We start from the raw sequence: 26,399 nt of genomic DNA on the forward strand, positions 1-26,399 counted from the left end.
GGAATTGAAAGGAAGAATCAAGTACAGCAGGAAACAGCCTGATTCTATATCTAATAGAATTATCATTCAGAGATGAAAGAGAGAAAGACATTCTCATATAAGAGAAATCTCAAAGTATTTATTGCTAGCAAGCATACCCTTAAGGAAGGTTAAAGGATGTACTTAAAAGAAAACATGAAAGATGGAGCCTATGAGGATCAGGCAGAAGGAAACACAGACAAAATTGATGAATGAGCAAGTACTACAGACTGTATTTCTCCTCATGAATTTTCTGAGTAATGTGTTTACTTTCATGACAAAATTACATAAGGATATACTAAGCAATCTTCCAGAAGCTCACCAGTGTCTTAAATGTTTACATACTGGGCAACAGACATCAATCACATATGATATAAAAAGTTAATAGAAAAAAACTCAATTACCTCATGGCATTTCAACTTTGTTTTATCAGCTGATAGAAATTCAAGGCACAAAAACAAGAGTTTACAACAATTATTCTACATAATCAATCACAATATCTAAGTCACACACACACACAAAATTGCATGTGAATTAATATTCATGTAATACTCACCAATGTAGACTATGCCACAGACTACATAAAAACCTAAGAAAATTTGAAATCATTGAAATATAATATAAATTATATATTTCCTGATTGTAAGTACAACACTGAACTTAAAGACCTAAGTGAGATGGAAAAAAAAGCCCTAAATAAATGATAATTATTCAACGGACTCCAGTAGTACAACACATACAAATCTCTAAGGATGTAGAGACACACGATTGAATGAGTACATAAGTTGTACATATCACGTTCATGGGATGCACATGAAGCAGTTCAGAGATAATAATTTATAGAACTAAAGAGTAAATAATGAAAAGACATAAGGTGTTTATGTCATACATATTGTATGATTAAAGTCCAGTCTCCTTAGAAGGATGAAAAAGATAAGAATGGTTCTTGTATAATCACAAACATTTATTTTACAGATATAGAGATGTTATTGTAATTTTATGGAAATGTATAGGATTTTAAAAGAATCTTGACAAAGAATGCTGAAGTGTGAGAAATCACTCCATCAAATACTGTGATTTGTTCTACATAAATAGTAATCAGGATAATATAATATCATCACAAGTCTCCATAGCAAGAGATGATGAGCAAAGAATGCAGAAAGAGACAAGCAAATATATATATATATATATATATATATATATATATATATATATATACCTTATTTTCCTTCCAAAGTTGAAAAGGATATTCAAAGGAAGAATGATAATATTTTAAAATATTTTTGTTGTTTTTAAATATTTACTTTTGCTTTTTGAGAGAAAGTCTCACTATATAGCTGAGTCTGACCTGGAGGTAGCTATGTAGACCAAACTTATGCCAGTCTAATTGTCCTAAACTCCTGAGTTCTGGGATGGTAAGCAAGAACCATTATATATTTCCTAAAACTGTTTTTTAAGTCTCAAGACTTGAGAAAATTGTTTGTGTTCTAGGCTTAGTAAATGGTAGATATGGGCAATTATTTCTTGCTAATAAAACTTTTAAGAAAATGCTTAAGTAGAGGGGCAGCTAGAGCCCCTGATTGTTCATTATGCATTGTATGAATATAAAAAATTATCCCACTATATCTTACAATATGCATATTTTAAAGAGTACACTATGCATAGAAGAAACACTGTAGAAAATTATAATTCTGATTAATGAAATCAAACAAAGAAGGTTGTTTTTAGAAACTTACTTACAAAAAGAAATTTTAGACTTGTTATAAATTGTATGTCATTAAAACAATAATAAATTGATTCTTGTACAAATCAAAACCCTTAGCTGCTCATTAGCCCATCTGAAGGAACTGAAATTTTTATTTACTCTACAATACAGCTCACCAAAAAGAAATGAAATACTTATGTATAGAGCAATCAGAAACCTGCATCACCAATTACCCTCAGTATTTGTGGAGGCGAATACATTATTCTAGGTTACATATTTATATATCATGTTTTTATATTATTATATTAATTTGCTAGTTATACATTATTTTGGCATATTATTCATTTTATATGTACTATTAATATGTGTCTTTTTTCCCCAAATATCACACACACACACATACACACAGAGAGAGAGGGAAGGAGGAGAGAGAGAGATTTAGCATTTATTATATTTGTGAACATGGTTTAGCTTTAAAAAATGTTTATCTCACCATTTAACTAGACAAAATTCAAATTTCATTTGCTAATTCTGGGGTGTTGATAATAGCTGAGACATCTAGTAACATTTTCCATCTTTAAAAAATATTTCTAAGAGATACCTTGCAATTTACAGATGTGTGAAAAATTCAGACTTGGCCAGAGGTGTAGACTTAGGCCTCACCAGCCAGGATCACTTCTTTATCCTGTAGAGGTTTCTTTCTTAAATTCTATTCTGTGATTGCTCAATCTGAATATATGCTACTTCTGTCCAGGTTGTAGCTGCCTTTCACCATGACATCTGGAAAACTCCAGGGTAGACTCTCAATTTTGGCCTTTATTCTCCTTTAAAAGAAAAGAAAATATATTCTGATGTTAGTTTTCCCCAACTCCTTCCACAACCTCTCCACCTAACCATACCTAACCACATACCCTTTCTCCTGTTGCATTAGAAAACAAACAAGGAAATAAAACCAAACAAAATAAGAAACACACACACACACACACACACACACACACACACACACACACACACACACACACAGGCACACACACACCATGTAAACAAAAACAATAAACTTTCTCTCCACAGTCAAATTATTATCTCATCTCTTCATTTCAATTTCATTTCCTTCCTTCCTTTTTTCCTTCCTTCCTTCTTTCCTTCCCTTATTTCTCTCTTTCCTCTTTTTCTTTTTTCTTTCTCCCTTAAGTTATTTTCTCTTGTCTCCAATGCATGCAAACTCTAAAATTATTACTTGAAGGCTAACAATTCAGTTTTACTTGAATTCAAGGTGGATACTTTGGAAATCTGAGTGAATAATTTTTCCTGGAGAAGGTTGTAGTATTGATCATGGCTTTCTTCTCTTTTATCTTAGAAGTCATGATACTGCTTTTCCCAGGGATAACTAATACCTTGGGAAGCAAGAAGTTCACCTAAAGGCACAACTTTGAAGTGGAAATATACCTACCAAGAGCCCACACACTGCTACACACCACTTCTGCAGAATTTTAATCTTAGGGCATGATTTTTCTGTCTAAATTCTCCCAAGGCCAGACAGCAGACCAATGGATACAGCAGTCATACCAGAGACTGGTAAGAAAATTTCACTTAGGAAACACTTAAAATCACTCACCTGTCTTTCCATATAAATCACAAGAAAGCATCTTGTCCATGTTTCCTCTCATTTCTTCTGCTTTCTGAACAAACCTAACACTCTGCCAAGAGTGCCTGTACCAAAAGTCCTGCCTTTTGTTTTAGTGGAAACTTAGACTATAAAGAATCATTTCATGACAATCATTTCAAGTCTGCATCTTTTGTCTTACTGAGTTAGTACAAATCACTAGTACCTTTAAAACACTTTCCTAGTGTTCCAGGAAACCCACAGACTTAGCATTTTCCTCAGATATTTCTTAACCTACTTAAGCTTTGGAAACTATGATATGAGATGATTAAAAGACATTTTTGTAACTAAATTTTGAGGAAGTAGTAAGGCTTAATCTTATAGAAAATTCCAGAACAAAAGGCAACAAGTCTAGAAGAGAAAATCAAAGCTGAGATCTCCAAATGGGTATCTACAATTGGTCTATAGGGTTTAAGACAATAGACAGTCTTTATTAACCTGCTGGTGACTATACTTGGTGTTTGGTATCCCAGTTTTACCCCAAGATATTCTTAGTGTGAGCTTTTCAGCACTAAAACCCATAATCTGAGTTGATGTACTTTAGTTAACAAGAACAGCTACCTAGAAATGAAGCTACAGAGGCTCAAGAACAAGGTTAGTATAATTAGAGATTTTCCCCTAATTAAGGACTTAGATAAAATGAATCTTTGTTTTGTTTTTGGCTGATGGTACTGTATACATGCTCAGTTTTATGGTCTGAATGGTATGTCCATCATGGAATCAGTTGTGCAAAGGTCCGGGATCCTGTTGTAATATTCACAAGATGACTGCAGTATAATGGAGGAATTTGAGAGTGAGAGAACATGCATCAGGTTCTTTATGATAGATTTATTCAAGAAGGTGAGTTTTCCTTGGTGGTCTTTGGTCTAAGAATGAAATAATTTAATTTGAGAAATGACATAATTAGGACCTACCTAGATCATTCTTTTATTTCCTTCTTCTTAGTAATTCATGCTGTAATCCTAGTGACTTGACCAAACAATACCATACCCTGTATCTTTCCCAAAATTAAAGGAAAGTGGGGGTGCTACACATGGCTTCAAGCACAATCAAGTTTGAAATGACATGGCACAAATTATTGTATTGAATTCTTTTTACGGCTCTACATGAATAGAATTTAAAATGAGCTAGGTAAAATTGATTTAAATGAACTCTAGGTTAAGAGAATCACTGTGTAGAAATATGTGCTTTTAAATAAGAGGTGGGAGGCAAACAATCAATAATCAGTCAAGTGAAATCTGCATGTCAGATAAAAGCCAAGCCAGTATGACCATGTCAAAAACATACCCAATTGGTAACTGGGACAGGATAGATGCCTGTGATATTGACTCCACCAAAAAAACAAAACAAAACAAAACAAAAAAACACATAAACAACAACAAAAACCACACAATGTTTGCAAAGAGAAAAGTAAAAATTAACATTTGGAGTTTGTCCTACAAACCACATCAACCATGGCAAAAATAGTTGTTTTCTTATTTATTATGGTAAGCTATGTCATAAGGATGTACACAAAATTAAACTGAACCAAGTTAAGTTAATGTGTTGTCATATAACCAAAGGGAGACTTTTGAATTAAATTAAATTAAATTAAATACTTTGATATTACTCATGCAAAATCTTAGTGGATAGGAAATCACAGGAACACTGGTGCTGAGACACATCAACCAGAATCCTTCTATACTAACATAACTGCATGTTCTTGATCCTATTCATCATACCAGAGCTAATTTCCTTAACTCTTGCCTTTGAGTCTGTTTATTTCTTAGAATTTGCTGTAGGAAATATTAATCTACTAATGAAATCAAAGATTCCTCCAGGGCAGTGACATTTCTGCTGTACTTATTAGTAAACATTCAGTGCTTGGCATAAATTAGGTTTCAATACACCACTGATGTTTGTAAGATGAGGGCGTGAGCTAATCCATATTGAACAAACATACAAGTATAGAAAAATAATTCATTTAACATTTTGTTTTATTTTGTGGAATTCCCTGATTATTGATCATTATTACATGAATCCCAATTGAATTCACAAACACTTTAAGTCTGGTGGTGTTGCTGAAATTTTTTTAGATGAAATTGTTGAAGTTTTGAGGTATGAGAGCAAAATGACTGGAAGACACAGATTCAGGATTTGAGCTGAGCTAGCCATGTTTCCCTAAACAGCATCTTCAATACTGGGTACAAACATGGCAAGGAGACAACAAAATAAATTGTGAACAATGATTTTAAAATGGTATGATTTAGATGCTGACCTTGAATGTTTTACTTAACTCAAAACTTCCGTTCATAACTCAGTTTCTCAATTGTCCAATAAAGTAATTTCATAGTCATTATTTTATGTAGTTAAGAAATGAGATGAAGAATACCATTTGTGTGTTAGTGTGTTTGTGTGTGTATGCTTATGAATGTGTCTGTTTCTGCATGCATGCAGAAGGCAAAAGTTGACATCAGTTGTCTTCCATGTTCACTCTCCTACTTATGTTTTGAGGCTGGATCTAGTGCTTGAGTCTTAAGCTCACAAACTTGGCTTGTCTAGCCAGACAGCTTGCTCTGTGGATCCTTGGTCTCCACCTCCCATGTGCTGGGATTACAGGCAAACAGCCAGACTATCTTGGTATTTATGTGTACCCTGGGATCCTAATCCAGTCCTCATGTTTCTATGGCAAGCAGTTTGTCCTCTAGTGCCTTGTCTTCATCTTTATAAGTAAAGTGTTTAGCATGGTGGGTACTAATAATAGCATAAATAATAGCATAAACAGTGAAAAGAGCAATGTTAGCAACCAATCCAATAAGTCATGGTGATAAAAATATTCTATTAAGATGTATTTATTTATTTTATATTACCTGTATGTCCCTGGGTGTAATGTGTGGTGTTGCTCATGCAAGACTAAATAGGGTGACCAATCAGCTGAAACTGGAATTACAACTTATTGTGAGGAACCTAATGTGGGTGCTATGAAACAAAATCCAAACTTTTAGCCAAAGAAGCAGTGCTTTTAACTAATGAAAGATCTCTCCGGCTCTAGGAACTTATTTATTTAATCCTGGATTCTTACAATGGAACCCAGATCCTCATACATGTTAAACATAAGTTCTAAACTTCATCTTAACTCTTAGCAATTTAAGTTGTGCTCTTGTTACTGGGATTTAATTATAAACTGAAGAGGAAATATATTAGTATTCTTCTCCCAAAACTATAGTCTTCTTCTCAGCTTCCTAGAAAAGGGATAAAAATTTAAAATGGAGGCTGATAACAGATATGCAGAAGGGGGCATTTAATGAAAAAAAAATGACTCAGTCCTCCACTTGCTATTGTGTCTGAGGTTTGCCATTAGCTGACCTTCCCTATGTTACTTTGCTGTTTTCTTTTCATTCACTGAGTCTAATGTGGTCCCAGTAGGGATTCCCCCATTTTTGAGCCCCACCCCAGTATTTCTTAAGTAGTCCTCAGGGAAGAGTATAAGTTCCAAATGTCAATTTAATATTAGATCTTGGGGTCTCATCTTAGATTTCCAGAATCAATAAAAGAACAGCTCCCCAATGACCAAAGTTGTAAGGAATCTTGTAAGTGAAAAGTCAGTAGAGGAACAGAGGTCATTCATGTGACTAGAATACTCCACATGCACTCAGGGAATTCAGTATTAAATAAATATGTGCTAACCAAGGTATTGTCAACTCACACACAATTGCATTCTCTTTAGCACACCCCAACACACACATATGTGTGTTTGTGTGTATTGGTGTATGTTGATCTGAATGCAATTGTTATGGTAGTTATTTTGAATTGTGTTCCAATGAAGATTAGATGACAAACAATGGTAAAAATTTTATCTTGGCTGGCAGAAATGGAGGCATATATGATGACAGTACCCATGGCAAGCATGAGAAGATGAATTTTGAGACTTATGCAACTGGGTGACATTCTTCTGATGACTTTCTCTGGGAAACTGCTATTCTCACCATTGTAAAGGTAAATGTAGATAAGGACAATGAAATTGCATCATTCTCTGGTAACTCATAACAGCAGAGAAAGAGGCAGGGAGTTATTCATGCATTTTCATTTGATGGGAGACTGCTATATTAAATTAAAACTGTATATAGCATGTGCTCTTGATGGAAAGAATGAGCTACTCCAAATATCCTTAGCTGTATAAATGTGAGCAAGCCCCATTACACAAAATACTTCAGCCTTTTGGGACCACACTAAGTATAGCCCATAATAGGAATGTCTGTGTTTACCAAAGTCTATGTGTATTAAAGGAGTAGGTAAGTAACTCAAAATAAGGGACAGTAGTGACAGGTTGATGGATCCAGGAAAACATAACAAAACAACCTGTATGATCTGTCCCTGCCCACTTCAACTCGAATGCTTCTGTTGTCACCAATGCTCAGTAGCATACTTACACACAAGGATAGCTTCCTTCATTTAAAAGAATGATTCCTCTTCTTGCTTCATGTTCTAAATGTTTTAGTTCATAACATAGAAATTTGTCATGCTAGCACTCCTATTACTTTTCTACAACGATGTAAAGAATGTGTACGCCATATTGGAAAAAAAGGAGTTACACTCAAAGACAAAATGCTTTAGCTGACATTGATTCTCAGATTGGCTCTGTATCAATGTGTGAACAGGCATTAATTTAATCAAAGCTAAAATCTGCCTGTAGCAAGAACTCAGCAGTTTGGGAAACTGAACCTTCTGCTACTCTTATTTTTTAAAGACACCATTTGGAATATATGAAATTCACATGACAATGGGTGGAACACATGTAGTATATCTACATTCACGCAGATACTTAGGTAGCCCAAAGGGCTCTGTGTTGCACGGTGGTGTCATGGATATATCACACATTGAGGGTCTGCATAAGGACTCATTATGCATGTGCAAGCTTCTCCTTTTAAGTGAGCACTGTTACTATAAATCTTTAGCCATTTGGGCAAGAAACTGCTCTTGCCTGGACTGTTTGTTGCTGTATAAACTGGACATGCAGGACCCACAAAAAAGTGACTGCTAAACTTACAAGACAGTACTGAAGGGTTCCTGTTGAAATGGAGAAGTGTGCCAAACACACTGTGGCCTATGGGCTGAAGATGGATGCCCCAACGTTACAGAGGAACTTTGGGTGACTGTCCAGGTAGTGGATGTCTCTGCCAATTCTGGAGTTATTATCCTTCTGTAGTCTTTGATAGAATTGAAGACAGATAGTTATGGTTATAGTTTTCTTCAGTTATAAGTTATCCTTCTTTTATTTAGACAGAAAAGAGGAGATGATGGGGAATGTACTGTATATGTTTATCTTATTGACTGTTAAATAAAATACTGTTTGGCCAATAAAACGGCAAGTTAGGCAGGACTAGGGGTCAAAGAGGATTCTGGGAAATGTAGTAGAGAAGTGATGATCCAGACAGGAAATGACATAGAAAGGAGACTCGTGTTTAAGCGAAGGAGAAACAGGAAGGGTCCTTTTTTCCCCTTCCTCCTCCAGAGGCAGGATGTGATTCACTGGGAAGGAGGGACACCAATAAGGCATCTGATAAGATAAGTCTTATAATATATATAGATTTACGGTAGTTAAGACTGAGCTAGCAGATGAGGAATCTTAGTCATTGGCCAAGCAGCTTTGAACCTAAAACAAGTTTCTGTGTATTCATTTGGGCCTAACTCGGGTGGGCGTCTGGTATAAAGCTCACACGTGGTGGTGGTGGGGCTCGGCGGCTTTTGGCGGAAAGATGTATTGTAACAGAGCACCTTGCTCTTGCTCTCTGCCCCTTTTCTTTGCTTCTTTCTCTCTTTCCTTCTTCCCCCTTTCTTCTTCCTTTTCCCTTCAATAAACTCCATGTGAGTTAATGAGTCTCTTGTTTCATGTTCTATTGTGCCTGTAATTTAAACAGAAGAATAATAGGCATGGTAACCTGAGAGATTGGTTTGGGTGTGGGTGGAGGAGGGAATACTAAAAGAGATGACTGAAAGGGGGCTTTTCTATATCAGGTAGAAACCTGTTGCAAGGGAAACTCTACTAATCTACAAGGATAACCCTAGCTAATACTCAGAGCATTGGTGGATACATAGTTTGAACTGGCCCTTTCCTGGGATCAGATTGGCAACTACCTCAGTTGTCATTAAAGAGCCTTCATCCAGTAACTGAAAAAAATACCAAGACCCACAGCCAAACATTAAGCTAAGCTTGGTGTATCCTACTAGAGCTATCTCTACATCAAGGAAAGAAATCAATCATGAATGTCTTACATAAACATTCCCCCATGTCTGACTGGTCAGTGTTGATGTAGAGCTGCAGAAAAAGCTTAGGAAGAATGAATCTAGTGTTTTCAATCTCTATAGTAGAAAGCAATTTTTGTATAGAAGTAAGGACTATGTCTATAGTCAGATAAACAATATCATCCTGAAAATGAATGTACTTGCTATGGATAGATTAAATTTTAATAGAAATTTAGATATGGGTATAAAGACATATGAATTTTGAAAACAAGTATAGAAACATGTCTTCCTAATGGATGACATTGAGGAATTTCTTCTTTTTCCAGAATTTGGAGAAAATAAAGCAATCACTGGACAAAAAAGAATGAGCAATAACATCCTGTACTCAAATAAAAGAAGTCTCTACTATTTTGACCAGAAAAGAACTTGGGGAGGGAAGATAGAATAAATTCTTTATAGCTCTCAGTCTTTATATTGAGCTGCCATTGAATAAGATAAACAGCCTACAAGTGCAATGCAGAGAAACACAGTGTGAATCAAAGGAGGCATTGTTATTGCTTTCCACGGCAGTGGTTTGACTAGCTTGAGAGTACTATATCTGGTATTTGTCACTATTTCTTAGATGGGGAATAATTTCTCTTGAAGGACTATTGCACTGAGTCACTTAATGTTAGCAAGCTTCTGAGATTTAAGATGTAAAGAAGAATGCTAACCATTGTGCATTTGTTTACTGGGAGGAAAGGGGGGAGTTTAAAATTCCCATCAAGCCTATGCAGTTTCTATCACTAGCAAAGTCTTTCTCTATCTCACTTTTACCTCCTCTTTCCATGCCAGTTCATATTCTACTGTTGATTCACTAGCTCACTAGTTTAGTGGCAGCTTTTTATGGGAAAAGCAAGGCAAGCAAGGCAACAGTATTGTTCTCTGTATCAAGAGTCAGAGGGAGATTTAAACTCATGCTCCTTACATGCCCCAGGAAACAGTAGTAAATGCATTTTGAGGCAAGGACAGAAAGTGAATAACTGATATATATATATATATATATATATATATATATATATATATTATATGATCTAAACAGAAATCTATAGATTTGAAGGTTGACACCACAGTAGTATGGCACCGTTCACAGAAAAAGACTATGTATAGCTCATCAGGACAATTCTTAATAGAATAGAGCAGACTCCCATGCATTTCATGTATATATTCTTTATCCATTGTAAAACTTGTAAAAGCTCCCTAGCCACCTTGAGTTTTATCTCATCCATTGGTAAGCAGACAGGATAAAAAGAGGACTATATATTTAGATTGTGATTGCATTCTATGAGATAATGCTCACAGTTTGTAAGACCAAATTTAAAGTGCTTAATAGGTATCAGGTTCAAAAAATTGAAGCCAATAGTTAATATTTTAAAAACACTTTTCAAATAAGAAGTATGAAATATTCCAAAAGGTAAAAGTTAGTATACAATACAGGTATCTGCATACCCATAGTTGTTACAGTACTGCTCATAGTAGCCTAGACATGGAATCAGCCTATGTTTCAGTCAGTGATGAGTGACAGAATAGACAAGTAATTTGGGCATCAAGAAGAATAAAAAATCATACCACTCACAAGAAATTATAAACTGGAGGGCTATTGTCAGAACTTAAATGATACAGACTCAAAATGACAAGTATTATATATTTTCTCTCAATAATGAAAGCTAAAATACTAGTAAGCAAAATGAAAATCAGTATTAAAAATCATAAAGAATAATATAGGATTTGGTAGGAAGGATCTGGGTGCTTAAATTGGAGTAAAAGAGGAATAAATATGATCAGAATACCTTCATTGAGTACAAGAATATAAGAAACTCATCATAACTCTTACCATGTTTACTGTCTTGTACAATGTGTTAACACACACACACACACACTATGTCGTTATACTGAATGTCTTGAAATCCAGCCCAATTCATCTTTAAAGAGCAGACCTAAATGTTCTTCAAATGTTAATTGAATTCACGTTGCTTAAGCAGTATCTCAGATATTTGGCAAGAATGGCTGAGAGTATTGGCTATTGCCTCATTGCTCTACATTTTTCATATAAATTTTGATATTTAGTAACTCTTGGACCTTGGAAAAAGTGTTTAAATTTTTTGAGATCATTCTTTGTAAACTGCAAAAATTATAATAGTATAACATATGGCTGTCACTGAGAATTGCATGATCTTATTTGGAAAAGCTCTCAGAGTAGTATGTGATGTAGAGACAATATTAACAATAACTTACCATTGATAGCCAGACATAAAATTCTGTAAGCTATAGGAGAAAAATGGGCTGATTCATATCAATGCCTACTGCAATTAGAAAAAGGGGACATTCTGTTCAGGTTCACTGGGTATAAAACTGACTCAGGTTCTGAACCTATAGGAGATTGTGCCAAGAACAAAAGGAATCTAGGTAAAATAGTGACAATTCACATTCTGAAGTTGAACACTTGAAGAGATCTTAGGAAGAAGATAATTTAAAGGCAAGAAAAGGGAATCTGTTGCTTCTAAGATTGAGAATGGCAATGCTTCCCTTCTTACATCATTGTTGAAATATCACAACACTTATTTTACTTTTACAATGTAATTTATTACAGAATTTTGATCATATGTTTACCCTTCTAAAGGTTATAGAATTTTATGTCTTTAGTCCTAATGTTCCATAGATAGTTCATTTATCTTCAATTTACATAGAAAAAAATCAAAACATTTTGTCACTAACTCCATTTGTTTTTCTTTCATGCTTTGTTGTTCAATTTCTAAAAGTTTTGTAGATTATTATATAAGTATATCTTTAATCCTTTCTTTTCCTCCCTCAATACCCTCCCATATGCCCATCCTTTTTTCTCTTTCAAATTCATTGCATCATTTTTATTACTGTTATATGAATATATATATATATATATATATATATATATTCCTAATATAATATCAGACTGTATAATGTCTTTTTTGTGTGTGTTTTCAGGGCTGAGCACTTGATAATGTATAGCCATTTCATGTGATCTTCTCTGGAGAAGACTATTTCATCCAGAGAAATAGTCTATAATCTTTGGGAAGGGTTGAGGCCTCATGACTAGTCCTCTGTCAGCTACAGTACTTCTATTGCTGGTGTCCTTGTTCAACTCATGTTAAGGGAATCACGTTGAGACTTTGTGAGTGTCACTTCTGGCATTATAGGTAGATACACAGTTGCACAGCAAACTCCATGATTGCTACAGACCACAGACTTATGCAGTGAGTATTCAGCACATACTTCAGGGGCCTTCCCATCAGAGATGCATATCTCATGAAGAACAGACCTAATTTAGCAAGGCTATGAGGAATATTGTCACGAGAGATGTATACATGATGGAGATACCTTATTTAGCAGGATGTAAGGTATATTAGCTTCTGTATGTGCTAGCTGTCCTCATTGCCGGCTTCTTGTGTGAAGACCTCTTTTCCTCACATTACAGCTTGGGGATTTTTCCCACAGCACTACAGTGTGTTAATTGTTTGCTGAGCACCTATGTCTATGGGTTATTTGGAAGATGACTTTTTATTTAACACTATAATTTTGATATATTGAATACATACTATGACATACTTTATGACCAGATATATTTGTCCCACAAGGACTGTGGACCCTTAACATCCTGCCTTATTTTCTTGCTCAGAGTAACTGCATAAAATTAGCTCACTATCAACTCAGAGTAGGTTCAAACTAGACTGAAGGCCTTTTGTAAATATAAAATAAGTTTGAAACCTTGCATCTATGTAGAAGGTCAGAGACACAGATGTTGAACCAAGATTACTACGGAAAACGTGTGAATTCTTCACTTGCCAGTCTACTAACAAGATTTTTTTTTTTGAAATTGTCATTGGGCACCCTGTCCTCCTTGTCTGGTCATAGTTTTGCTCCTTGGACCCTTCTGTTGCCATTGTACAGAGCTCAGCTTTTTATCATTTTTCTCTAGGAAAGTGCTTTTGACCAATGAGAGAAATTTCTTTATCACTTCAATGCTCATTTAGGAGAAGAGTTTTTATAATGTAAGAAAAAGCTAGAAGAGGAAGCATGGAGAAGCTAGAAGCTAGACAGTATTGTTAGAGTAGAAACAGAACAATAAAGAAAACATAAAATAAAAAGCGTTGTCCTTAGTTTGTGTGTGAAGTTGCTATACAAATCTTTTACTCACTTCTTCACTCCCTAGAAGCATTTCATCTTTGGGACCCTGGGTAGGGGCTGGAGCTGGAGAAGGGTCCAGGCTGGAGCAGATCTCTTATCCCTTACACTTGATCCGCTGGCTTTTAAAATCTTTTTGATCCCTTTTCTGCAATGTTCACTGAGCTTTAGGTGAAGACGTGACTTTTTTTGTTGTTGTTTGTATGCACTGGGACTAGACACCACAACCCTGCATTTTGATTGGTTACAGGTTTTAGCAATGGTCTCCTTGATGAGGGGTAAAGAATACACTTATCTGTCAGAAAAAAAAATGTTTAGAATGTAATTAGGAATTATGTCGATTTAGTAAAATAGCCATTTAGAGCTACAGGCTCTCCTTTTAAAAAAAAAAATCTGTGACTTCCCTGACTTTGGCATTTGTCACAGGACTTGATTTACAAGTTAGCACATTTAAAACTGGTAAGTTTGGTTCTGTGTAAATTAGAACTTCTTGAAGCTAATATAGGATAGAATTCACTACTTGACTGTATGACAGCACTACCATGTGATGTACCTGTTCTATGCCTCTCCAAGCAAATTGGGATAATTGTCAACAAATTGTCATTTGTTACATGAAAAAAAAAAAATCTGTGACTTCATTAGCCCTGGGAATTTGTCTATGTTTCTATTACCAGACATTTTCTCCCTCTTGTTGAATGTGATTTAAGTACAATTAGAGAGCTGTTGAATGCCACTATGGTATGTGTGCTACTAGTAAACCCTCAGGGTTTTGTGCCATGCTGGTCATTATTGTGTTTCATTATTGTCATAGCTGGGTAGGACTGTTGGTTGCCTCTCTCTTTGGAAGCTTGCATGGTGACTTCTGGTATCAAGTTCAGTTCAAGTTCAGGCGCCTCTGGACCATGTTTCTGAAAAACATGGTTCCTTCAGCAAAAGATTTATGTTTTCCTGTTTGAGGGAAATCAAATGCAATATAAATAGTCTGTATGTTTTCGGAGTCTCTTGGACATATTTGACTAAAACCTCAGGTTATCATGACTTGTGTGATAGGTATTTTTGTTGTTGTTGTTGGTTTTTGGAATATTTTGGTGTGTGTGTGTGTGTGTGTGTGTGTGTGTGTGTGTGTGTGTGTGTGTGTGTGAGAGAGAGAGAGAGAGAGAGAGAGAGAGAGAGAGAGAGAGAGAGAGAGAGAGAATCTTTGGCTCTTGGAGGGAACATTATCATCCAAGATGAGAAAATGGTTTGATCATGTGTTTTTCTCTCTTCAAAATTTTCCAAGATCCTACCCCCCACCCTACCCACTTCGATTCATTCCTTTCTGTCTTTACATTTCTGACTCTTCTTCCTCTCAATTCCTCAAACTGCAAAACCAAAGCAAAAATGTGAATATTAAGATAAAAATCATCAAAACAAAACAAAATTTGACCCCTCCTACACCTTTTAGTCCATTTTGGCCAACTACTCCTATGCTTGGGACCTTCCCTAGAGTGGTTGATATACACAGTGACAGTCCTTTAGAGAAAAATTATTTTCATTTTCCCAGAAATTATCAATGGCAAATAGCTTCTTCTTCTTCTTCTTCTTCTTCTTCTTCTTCTTCTTCTTCTTCTTCTTCTTCTTCTTCTTCTTCTTCTTCTTCTTCTTCCTTTTTTTTTTTTTTTGGTTTTTTGAGACAGGGTTTCTCTGTGTAGCTTTGGAGCCAATCCTGGCACTTGCTCTGGAGACCAGGCTGACCTCGAACACACAGAGATCCGCCTGCCTCTGCCTCCTGTGTGCTGGGATTAAAGGTGTGTGCCACCAACTCCCAGCGGGCAAATAGCTTCTTGATTAAAGGTGAGACTTCTGTCCACTTACCTTTCTCTGAGAAGAGAATTATAAGTCAATTGAAGTGTGATGATACACAGTGTCCTTACATCCTCCCTCTTCTTATCAATATAGACACAGATTTCTTTTTTCCATACCTACTACCTTCTTTTCTGGTCTCTCTCATGCCACTGGAAGTTTCTATTGCTATTTTACACAAACTGGCATTGGAAGTTGGAACTTGGGTACTATTAGTTTCTAGTTTTAAATTTGGAATTGTTACAAATGATAGGTTTTGATATTCTCTTGTCTTCATAGGATTTCATGAGTCACATACTCTACTCCACTTGATGAACTGGTACTATGACATATATTCTGGGTCTGCTTTGTTTCTTACTCCAGTCCATAGGCACATTACTGGGTTAACAATACATTGTACTATTCACACATACCTTTCGTGGAAGCAATCCTCTAATTGCAAATCATATCACAGCTCCATCTCCTCATTGTCATATAAAATTCTTAGATGAATTTTCATTTACATGGTTAATAATTTATCTAACATATATTTGATGTTTTATTTCATTCTAAATGATATTTTACTTGATCATCTAGATCTTTTTCCTTAATCCCAAATGATACTCATGACATCACAGCTATTATCACCTGCTTGCACTCTCACACATGTACAGATAAGGAACTACAAAAACGAAAAGAAGTGTTAGCTTTGTCAAGGACATATAGCCCATGACTGACATAACTATTATTTGAAATAAAAAATGCTGGTTTTAGCGGGAAATTATAAAGTCATTATAATTGGACTACATTACTTAACAACTAGAATAAATTTGTACCTATGCCTCAAAACATAAGGTAGTATACTCAGAATAGATGGTAATTAAAATCCCTGTGGGATAAATGGTTAAGATAAGGAACTCACTAGAATTTGAGCTTCTGGTTTAATTGTTGTGCAGGTATTAAACTATAGAGGAATATAGTAAACAGAAGAATCACTCAAAAATATTGGTTTTCAACCACTTATGTGTGAGAATTGCTCCTAGGTACTAAGAAATTACATATTACAGATGCAAATATTATAATAAAATGCCAAGTAGTGGAATCCCAAATGACTATGCCATCAAATGACTGAAATCTTAAACACAGTTGCATTTTGCATAAATAAAATGTCAGTGTATGATAAACCCTATAGCATGAAGCTCATTTCCTTTTAAATGTTATTCTTGAAAGCTGCAGCAGCCTGGCGTCAAGCAGGCAAGCATAAAGACTCCATTAACTACTGTGCCCAAAGTTCCATAGCTGTGGCATAACAAGCTTTGGAATTTATGGAACAATTATAGAATTATAGAACAATCAGAGCTTTCTGGAACTGCCACAACTGTCAACTTTAGCTCCACAGGTAGGACTTCAGGAATCACTAGTGATCTTAGTGAAAATGCTTCAAAACTGGTTTTGTTATTGTTGTTTCATGCTTTTTAAAATATGGGGGTTTGTGCTTTTGCTTATATTGTTAGTTGGTTTTGTGTATTTTTTTGAGCGAACTTTATTCGTTTCTCCTACAAACCACCTAACTCACATCTCTATATATCTTTTAAGTGTTTAACTATCGCATTGTTTTAATAAAATTATATCATACAACCTTCATAATAATCTTTATTTACAAGATAGGAAAATTGAGGCTCAGACTATTGAATAAGGTGCTGAAAGAAAAGCATTGAATAACAAGTAGAATGAAGTGTCAAGGGGTGCTTTGTTGAATTACAATCTTAGGTTTTAAAACAATTTTCTTTTTGCTTCCTCATTAGACCCTCCTTGTCTTATAGTCCTCCTCTTCTCCTGGAGCAGTATGAATGATGAAAGCATTATGGTTCATGTATACATTTGATTTGTCAACTTTGCAATGACCATTTTGGCAGAAAATTTTCTTTTTTCCATTCTCTTTCCCGTTGCACATTAAAACCAACATTCAAATTTTGGATACCTTTTGGAGAAAGAAATAAGATACTTAATAGTCAAGAAAAATGTTCAGCTTTTTGAATTTCAACTAAATCAAATGCTCATTTTGTAGTCTTGTTTTGATGAGCCTAGGAAAGTAGACATGACTTGGAGAGAGATGACAGCGGGGACTGAAAATTGAACTTATATTCCAATCCACTAATTTATATTTTTTTCTTTGATTGAAGAGTGTTCTTTTCATATAATACATTCTGATTATGGTTTTTCTACCCTCTGCTTTGCCTGATTCCTCTCCAGTTCCCCTCCCATTTGAATCACCCCAGTTTCTTTTTCTTACTAGAACTCAAACAAATTTCTAAGGAATAATACTAAAATCAAATAATATAAAACAAAAACAAACACATCATAATATGGCAAAACGAACATTAAGAAGGAAAAGAGCCCAAGCAAAGGCACAAGAAACAGATATAGATTCAGAGACCCACTCATTTGCACACTCGAATATCCCATAAAAATACAAATCTGGAAGGCATAGTGTTTATTAAAAAGACCTGTAGGGTAAAAAAGAAGAAAATTAATTAACTATTTAATTAAAATTAAAAATAAAACAAAGAAAAGGTTTTGGAATGATATTATGAGAAATGAACCTCCAAATATCATTGAGTTCATTTTCTGTTGACCATCTATTGCTAGTCATGAAGAATATCCTTAAAAATATTTTGTTTCTCCAGTGAGACTCCCCTGGAAAAAGCTAAATTTTCCTTTGCAAGTAGTTATCAATTGGAGAAAGCATGCTTCCACATCTCCTTTTAACTCCAGGACTCCATCTGCTATAGACCTGAGCAGTCCCTGTGCATGCTGCTACAACTTCTGTGAGTTCACATGTGGTGGTCCTCTTGTGTTGAGAGGGCCTTGTCGCCTTAGAGTCTTCCATTGACATTTAAAACATATTTTGATCCATTTTTTCAGTAATCTTTCCAGAACACAAACATTACCAAATCACAATACTTTTTGACCATTTCATGTCTCAAAAGTAATCTAGGTATAACATATAAGATTACAATATAATACCTCTGATTATAAACTACCTCATAATCCCCTATATCCACAGACACTTTCACACAAGTTTGGTTTTTGTTCTGGAATGATCCTTTCAGCTCTTTTCTGTTAAATTATGTCCACCTCTTAGAATTCAGCTTTCAAAACATATTTTATTAAAGGCTTTTGCAAATATTGCCACATCTATGTCTCTTACAAAGCACGTCATTACACTATTTGACAATCTTGGTTATCATGAGAATGACGTGCATGCATGTTTTTGATGCATGTATAGGTCAGAGGATAACTTGTAGAGAAGTTTCTTACCTACAACCATGAAGATTCTGAGAAATGAACTGAACTCATCAGGCTTAGCCATTAGTCCTCTTACATTTGTAGTCATTTCACTGTTACTGAGCCAGCACTGTTTTTCGAGAATGTAATTAGTTCCTAATTATTACTAATTGTATATTCTGTTACTATTTACTGTTCGATAAAGTATCAAATTGTTAAAAAAAATCAAAGTTGCCTTTGATGTTATCACTAAACATATTATATGAAGGAGAATCCGGCAAAGGCTTCATTTATGATACTCTGGTGTGTATGCAAAATTCTTGTGTATTTTGGTTGTTAACTTTTTTAACTTTGGAAGCTTTTAGACACAACCTACATCTTAGTTGAAATATACCACTTTTATAACTTAAACAACTTTTTATTACAAACCTCTACATTGATAAATACTGCATATGGATTACAATTTCAGGAACAATACTTTCTCTATGGGTTCTTGTAAGTAAGTGAATTGAAAGCAAATATTAGTGTAAAATACTGTTATTTATTTAACACCCTTTTAAGATTTGTGTGTGTGAGATAGAGAGAGATGGTAATTTCTTTTTTAACTTTAGAAGCATTCTTATTTACATATCCATCCCCACATTCCCTCGCACTCGCATCCTCTCATGCTCCCCAGCAACCCCCCTCAACGCACCTGCATCCCCTCCCCAGGGATAGTGAGGCCCTCCATGGGGAACCATCAAAGTCCATCAAATAGTTTTTGGGGAGGGCCCAGTTCCTCCTTCCTGTATGAGGGCTGCAATTGTATCCCTCCATAAGGACTGTGCTCTCAAAGTCCATGTGTGCTCTAGAAATAAGCACTGGCTCCACTATTAGAGGTCCCATAGAATGTCTTGGCCCCCTAGCTGGCACCCACATTCTGAGGGCTTGGTTCATTCCAATGCTAGTTCCCCAGCTTTATGACTAGGGTCTCAGAGCTCTCACTAGGTCAGGTCAACTGTTTCTGCAGATACTACCAGTGTTTTTTTTTCCTGTATGTTTTAGGAAGCTGTTAGTAATAAAGTCAGAACAGTGTACTAAATGCTATAATTCAGATATTTGTCATGGGATATTTTGTTCTCTCCATCTGTAGAGTGGACTGGGGGTTGACTATCAGGGGAGGTAAAGGGGGGTGGGAGGAAGCAAGGGGTGATGAGAAGTGGGAGAACTGTGGATGAAATGTAAAGTGAAATCAAAAAATAAAAAATGGAGAAAAAGGAAAATAACAAGGAAATGACAAAACAAAAAAGGGTATTTGGGTAAAGTCATAGTGTAGCAATTATGAATAAGGACATGTGGGTAAATAATCTGGACTTTGATTGCAGATGTGTACTGATAATCTGACTCTGGGCAGGTTACTTAATGTCTTAGTGTGAATGAATGTTCACATAATAATGGTGCTGCTGCTGTTGTAAGAACACCTTACATCCCAGCAGTACTGTGGGAAGTAATGAGTAAACAACAGATCCATCCTGTAACACAGTACTTCCCATCCACCAAATACCCAATAAAACTGGTCCTCTGCATTTCTCTCTCTGTTGTAACTTTTCTTAACTTCTATGGGCGAAGGCTGCATTTTTCTGTACATATCATCACTCCCTGGCCATCTTTCTTACTAGCTTGTTCCCTCATTATTTCTTACTGCTTGAGTCCATTCCTAAGTTCATCTTCTCAAGGTCTTTATTTCTCTTTCCATTGCTGTATGCATCATATGAAAAAGTATCTAGAAGAGATTCTAGATCATATTCTCTCCATGTTCTGATGTATTTAACAATATAAAATATAAAATGTTGATAAATGTTCATAAGGTTTATTTTTAATTTAAAAGATGTACATATATTTGTTTTTAATATAAAAGGCTTCCATATATGGATACTAAGGTTTAAAATCATCATGAATATGAACTTGTTTGTCACTGTACATGGAAACCATATCCCTTTGCAAAAATACTTACAAGCTGTTTCTTTCTCTTTACTTCTCCAGCAGGAAGTCACTTATAGCCTCTTTACAGATGGAACTGTTAGCACAAACAATGCAAGCTTCAAAAATGGGGAATAAGAAAACAAAAGCACATGCTCAAGTCTCCTAGGTAAGTATGTTTCACAACTACATCCTTTGCCATAATCTGTCCCAAGAGAGTGATTTCAGTTGCAACTCTAAAGCACGCTGCATCTATATAGTATGAAAGCTTGCTAGGGCAGGGAAAAGTGTAATCTACACAGGTACAATTCTTTTATTATTATTTTATTTTTATGTGTGTGGTATTTTGTCTACAAGTGTGTCTGTGAATTACTGTCATGCCTGGTGCATATGAATGCCAGAAGAAGCCATCAGATCCCCTTTGAATTTTAGTTACAGATGGTTGGAAGCCACTATGTGGGTGCCTGGAATAGAACCCAGGTCCTCTGGGAGAGCAGCAGGTACTCTTAACCACTGATCCATCTTTCCAGCCCCACAAACATGATTTTTTTAATCTCACAAGACTGCTGCATGTATTTACTATTCTTCCTACTAGGAACCATTTTATTATATATATGATGTAGCATTTGACTAACAAGAGACTACAGGATACTAATGAAAGCAGAGAGATATAAATCTTAAAGATTTAGATTTTTAAAGAATGTTAATGTTTCTAAAACTAAGATGAAACATCTCATGTCAAAAAAGCCCATGAAAAATCTGTATATGAAACTAGAAAACAAGAGTATCAATGAAGGTTTGAAAGGTGATCAAGTTTGTAAAGCACTTGGGGTGCAACCATAAAAAACCTAAGTTTGAGTATCCAGGATGCATAAAGGCTTGGCTGGGACCAGTAATAAATTCATGCATCTGCATTTTTCAGGATTGCTATAGCTAAATGGAAAGTAGACACAAAATAAGCTCCAGTAAATAATAGGCCTGCAAAGCTCTCACACACAGCAGTAAATGACATGGAGACAGACACCTACCTCAAACAACATAGGCAACAATTTCCCCATTAGATATCCCAGGCTAATAAAAAAAGTGCAGTGACAGGCAAAGGTTTCCTTCTTTGAAATTGTTTGTCATTGGGGTCCCATAGATTCCCAACATTGTAGTTTATTGCCCATGCTATTGGTTAACCTTCCCCAGCAATTGACACTAGCACCCTCTTGGTAAAATCAATACAGTCTTTTGAGTCTTAGAACATGGAAAATTCAAACTTGTCCTCATGTGGGAGCTTCATCTCCCTAGCTAGCTTTTATTGTTCTGGAAAAGCTACATGCATATACTACCAGAGAAGAAAAGTACTGATGAATCTTAATGAGTTGGGAATCTTGCCAGTAACAATAATGCCAGGCATGAGGATCATGGAATAACCAACTTCTTTCTGATTGGATTTATGTCCCACTACACTAATTGAACTTATTCCTGGCATAATTATCAGGCCAAAAATATGTGGTTAGACAGGTTGTAGTTGCTTGCAGACCAACTACTACTATTATTCTATCAGAAGGAAATGTTTCAGAATGACTTAATGATTTACCATCGCACCCACATATTAATGCAGGCTATAACCTTCATCAGAAAAGCTTCTATTTTCAATAGATGTGTTTATCACAGAGAATTACAACTGACTAATGTGAAGATAATAAGAAGTTTTGGGATTCTCAGCCCTAAATGGGACATCTATCTCATAAGCTTCCTCCCAAGGTGCAGGGAGCATTTGGAAAGAGCAGGTAAAAACATTGTAAAAGGGGAGCAAGAAAAGAGATACCTCAATAGAGGGAGACATTATAAGTTGAAAGAGAAATCTGGTGCTAGGGAAATGTCCAGAGATCCACAAGGATGACCCCAACTAAGAATCTAAGCAATATTGGAGAGGTTACCTTAAATGCCCTTCCCCTATAATGAGATTGATGACTACCTTAAATGCCATCCTAGAGCCGTCATCCAGTAGCAGATGGAAGCAGAAGCAAACATCCACAGCTAAGCACTGAGCTGAACTTCTGGAATACAGTTGTAGAGAGGGAGGAAGGGTGAGCAAAGGGGCCAAGACTGTGCTGGAAAAACACCTAGGGAAGCAGCTGACCTGGACAAGTGAGAGCACACAGATCCCAGTTGTAAAGCTGGGGAACCAGCATTGGACCAAAACTAGCCCTCTGAATGTGAATGACAATTAGGAGGTCTGGACAGTCTATGACAGTGGAATCAGTAGTTATCACTAGTACACAAGTGGATTTTTTGGATCCCATTCCCTATGAAGGAATAATCTCTCAGCACATATACACTGAGGAGGGCCTAGATCCTCCCCCAAATGATGTGAAAGATTTTGATCTCACCCTCCATGGGAAGTGGATAGGGAGATGGGATGTGGGGGTTGGTGGGGAGCATCATCAGATGGGAGAGGGAACTGGGATTGATATATAAGATTGTTTCTAAATTAATAAATTTTAGAGAAGACTAAAAAACTTGTAAGAACCAGAGATGGTGGATGACTGCAATAATGTTTTCAGAACACAGATGGGAAGTTACACTCATGAACTCATAGTGGTTCTGAGAGTAGCCACACAAAAAGATCAAGCAAGAAATATACCAGTATGGAAAGGGGTGTTTCCACACAACCCCACCTCTAGCTGAGGTGATATTGGCATTTGATAGCTACAGGGAGAGAGTGAATCAGTTTTCTGTAAACTTTGGTATGTTGACCACAGTCCAATGGAAAGCCACATATGACCATCATAGTGGTATGTCGGCAGACAGGCAGACAGGCATGACACTGTAGCAATAGCTGCGAGATTACAACCTTTTTGCAGGTAAGAGGCAGAGGAGGTTAGCTCCCCCCCAAAAAAATATCAAAGCCTCCGTTAGTGACACACCTTCACAAACAAGTACACAGGTTCCAATGTTTTCTAAAGTTCAAACAACTGTGGACCAAGTATTCAAACATAGAGCCTAGGGGGGTAATTCTCATTTAAACAATTAGTCCCTTCTTCCTTTTCCTGTCTCCAACCCTTACCACACACCTCTTTGCCACTCTCAAATCATGTCCCCCCACACATGTATGGAGATTCTCTGCATCTACATATATGCAGAGATGATAACATAGGAGGGTGAATCATATGGGGCTAAGAATCTATACAAAGAACTTCAGGTAACTAAGTAATGTTTGTCACAGTAGAGATAGTCTGAATCAGGGAAAAACTCCAATTCAACTATCCTGCATCCTTTGACTTGTGAGTTAAGGCCATTAATATTTAAAGCTGTCATTGAAAAGTGTGTTCAGATTGCTGTCATTTTGTAGTTCTTACTTCTTTTTGTGTTCTTAGTTACAATTTTTTCAATTCTGTAATGAGAAATTTTTTTCTCTCTGTAGTCTCTTGGCTACTATTTCCCTCTTCAGTCCAATGTATTGCTCACAATATTTCTGTAGTGCTGGTTGGGTGACATGGACTATTTTAGACATTTTATATCATGAAATTTTTCCTTTCTCTTAAAACAGCAGGTAGGTTCACTGGTAAAGTAGCCTGGGTTGGCATTTGCAGACTTTTAGAACTTGGAGCACATTGCTCTTGTCTCTTCTGGCTTTTAATATTGACATAGAGAATATGATTCACTTTTATTCTGATTCAGTTTTCTTTACATGTGACTTGTGGTTTCTGTTCTCGCCATTTTGATACTCCTTAGTTTTTCTACATAAATATTTTTTTAAGTATAATATGACATCATTTTCTTTTCTAGTCCTGACTAGTTGGTGTCCTGTGGGTGCTTTTTGTGTATGTATGGATACGTCTTTCCTAAATTTAGGGAACTTTTCTTCTGCTCCTTCTATGATCCTGTTAAATATACTGTCTATTCTGTTGTCCTGGGCTGCTGCTGCTGTTTCTGCTCTTCATCTTCCGCCTTTTCCTTCCCCTCTTCTCCTTTCCTATCATTCTCTTCTTTCTCTGTAAGTCATCATGTTGGACATTTTGGGGTGTTCTGAGATTCCTGTATATTCCTTTTTTATTCTTTTCTTTTCTTTGTTTCAGTAATCTAATTCCTGTACTTTGATCTCCAAGTCCTGATATTCTCTCTTCTACTTGGTCTATTCTACTGCTCAGGATTCCCCATGGGTTTTCTAATTGAAAACTAATTATATCTAATTTCTTCTTCTTTTGTTTTTACTAGTAATAAACCATAGAGAAATTTATTTTAAAGCAATTCATTGGTAAAAATTGTGCCGCTTACTAATGATAAAGCAAATTTGGGTTCTAATAAAATGGATAATTTTATTTACTGCATAAAGAATGAAATATGGTTAAGTATTTGCTTCTGCAGGACACTGAGTGCTTCCAGAACTTTCCCAAGCTGATAAATATTTGATTTTATAGTTGTCAATGTCAGGACTACTTGCCTTATATTGACAGAACTGTGTTTAAGGACATTTCAGATATCATTAGAGATTCTGCCTTAATCCCAAGCTACACTATTTTGTAAATGAAAAAAGTTATTAATTCAAACACCAATTTTTAAAATAAAAAACTAGTTAATAGATGCCTATGTGTATGTCTACCATGTATATGATCTTGCCCATGGAGATGGGGAGAACCTGTTAGATCTGCTGGAGTGGCAGGCTGCCCAGTGTCATGCTGGGGACTGAACTGTGTTCTCTGGAAGAGCAGTACTTGCTCTTAACTGCTATGCGGACTATCCAGGCCCATAAACATCAGTTTTTAAAATCATCATTTTGCACAATAGTCAAAAGATGCTGACTTGCTACCTCTATGGTGAGGAATGACAGTAGCAAAATATTGAGCCTTTGTTTTCTGGGAATGGAGAGATGACTCAGCAGTCAAGAGCACTGACTGTTCTCTCAGTGAACCTAAGTTCAGTCTCCAGCAGCCACATTGCAGCTCACAACAATTTCTAATTCCATTTCCAGAAGATCCAATGCCTTATGGAAGGGCTCACCCTTCTGGGTAGCAGAAAGGGGATGGGATGGGGGTTGGTGGGGTCAGGGGAAGAGGGAAGTGAGTGGGAGAATAAAAGAGAAAATGATAAACTGTCCTAACAGCAAAGAGAGAGAGAGAGAGAGAGAGAGAGAGAGAGAGAGAGAGAGAAGGTAGCAATGGTGAAAATTTGAGCAATAGGAAAGGTTTCTTCCTATTAATTAATTATAATTCAAAGTCAAACACATGATGGATTCAGGACACTTGCGTTGGTGTCTGCCACTATTGAACTAAGTGACTTCACTATAGCTTTGCTTCTGAACACACAGCATGGTCATTTTGCACTGTGCATGCCACCAGGATGTGACACTGCCTGAAATGTCTTGTCTGGGATTCCAGACTCTGGTATGAACTGTGGTGTCTTATAGTTCATGAAAAGTTCTTATTGTTTAATTACAGAAAACCATACCTTTATATTTTTATTCTTAATTACATGTGTTGGGAGGGGTGGTAATGTGCATGAAAACTAATTATATCTAATTTCTAATTACATCTC

This window comes from Cricetulus griseus, chromosome 3 (genome assembly GCF_003668045.3).
Source record: "Cricetulus griseus strain 17A/GY chromosome 3, alternate assembly CriGri-PICRH-1.0, whole genome shotgun sequence".
NCBI lineage: Eukaryota > Metazoa > Chordata > Mammalia > Rodentia > Cricetidae > Cricetulus > Cricetulus griseus.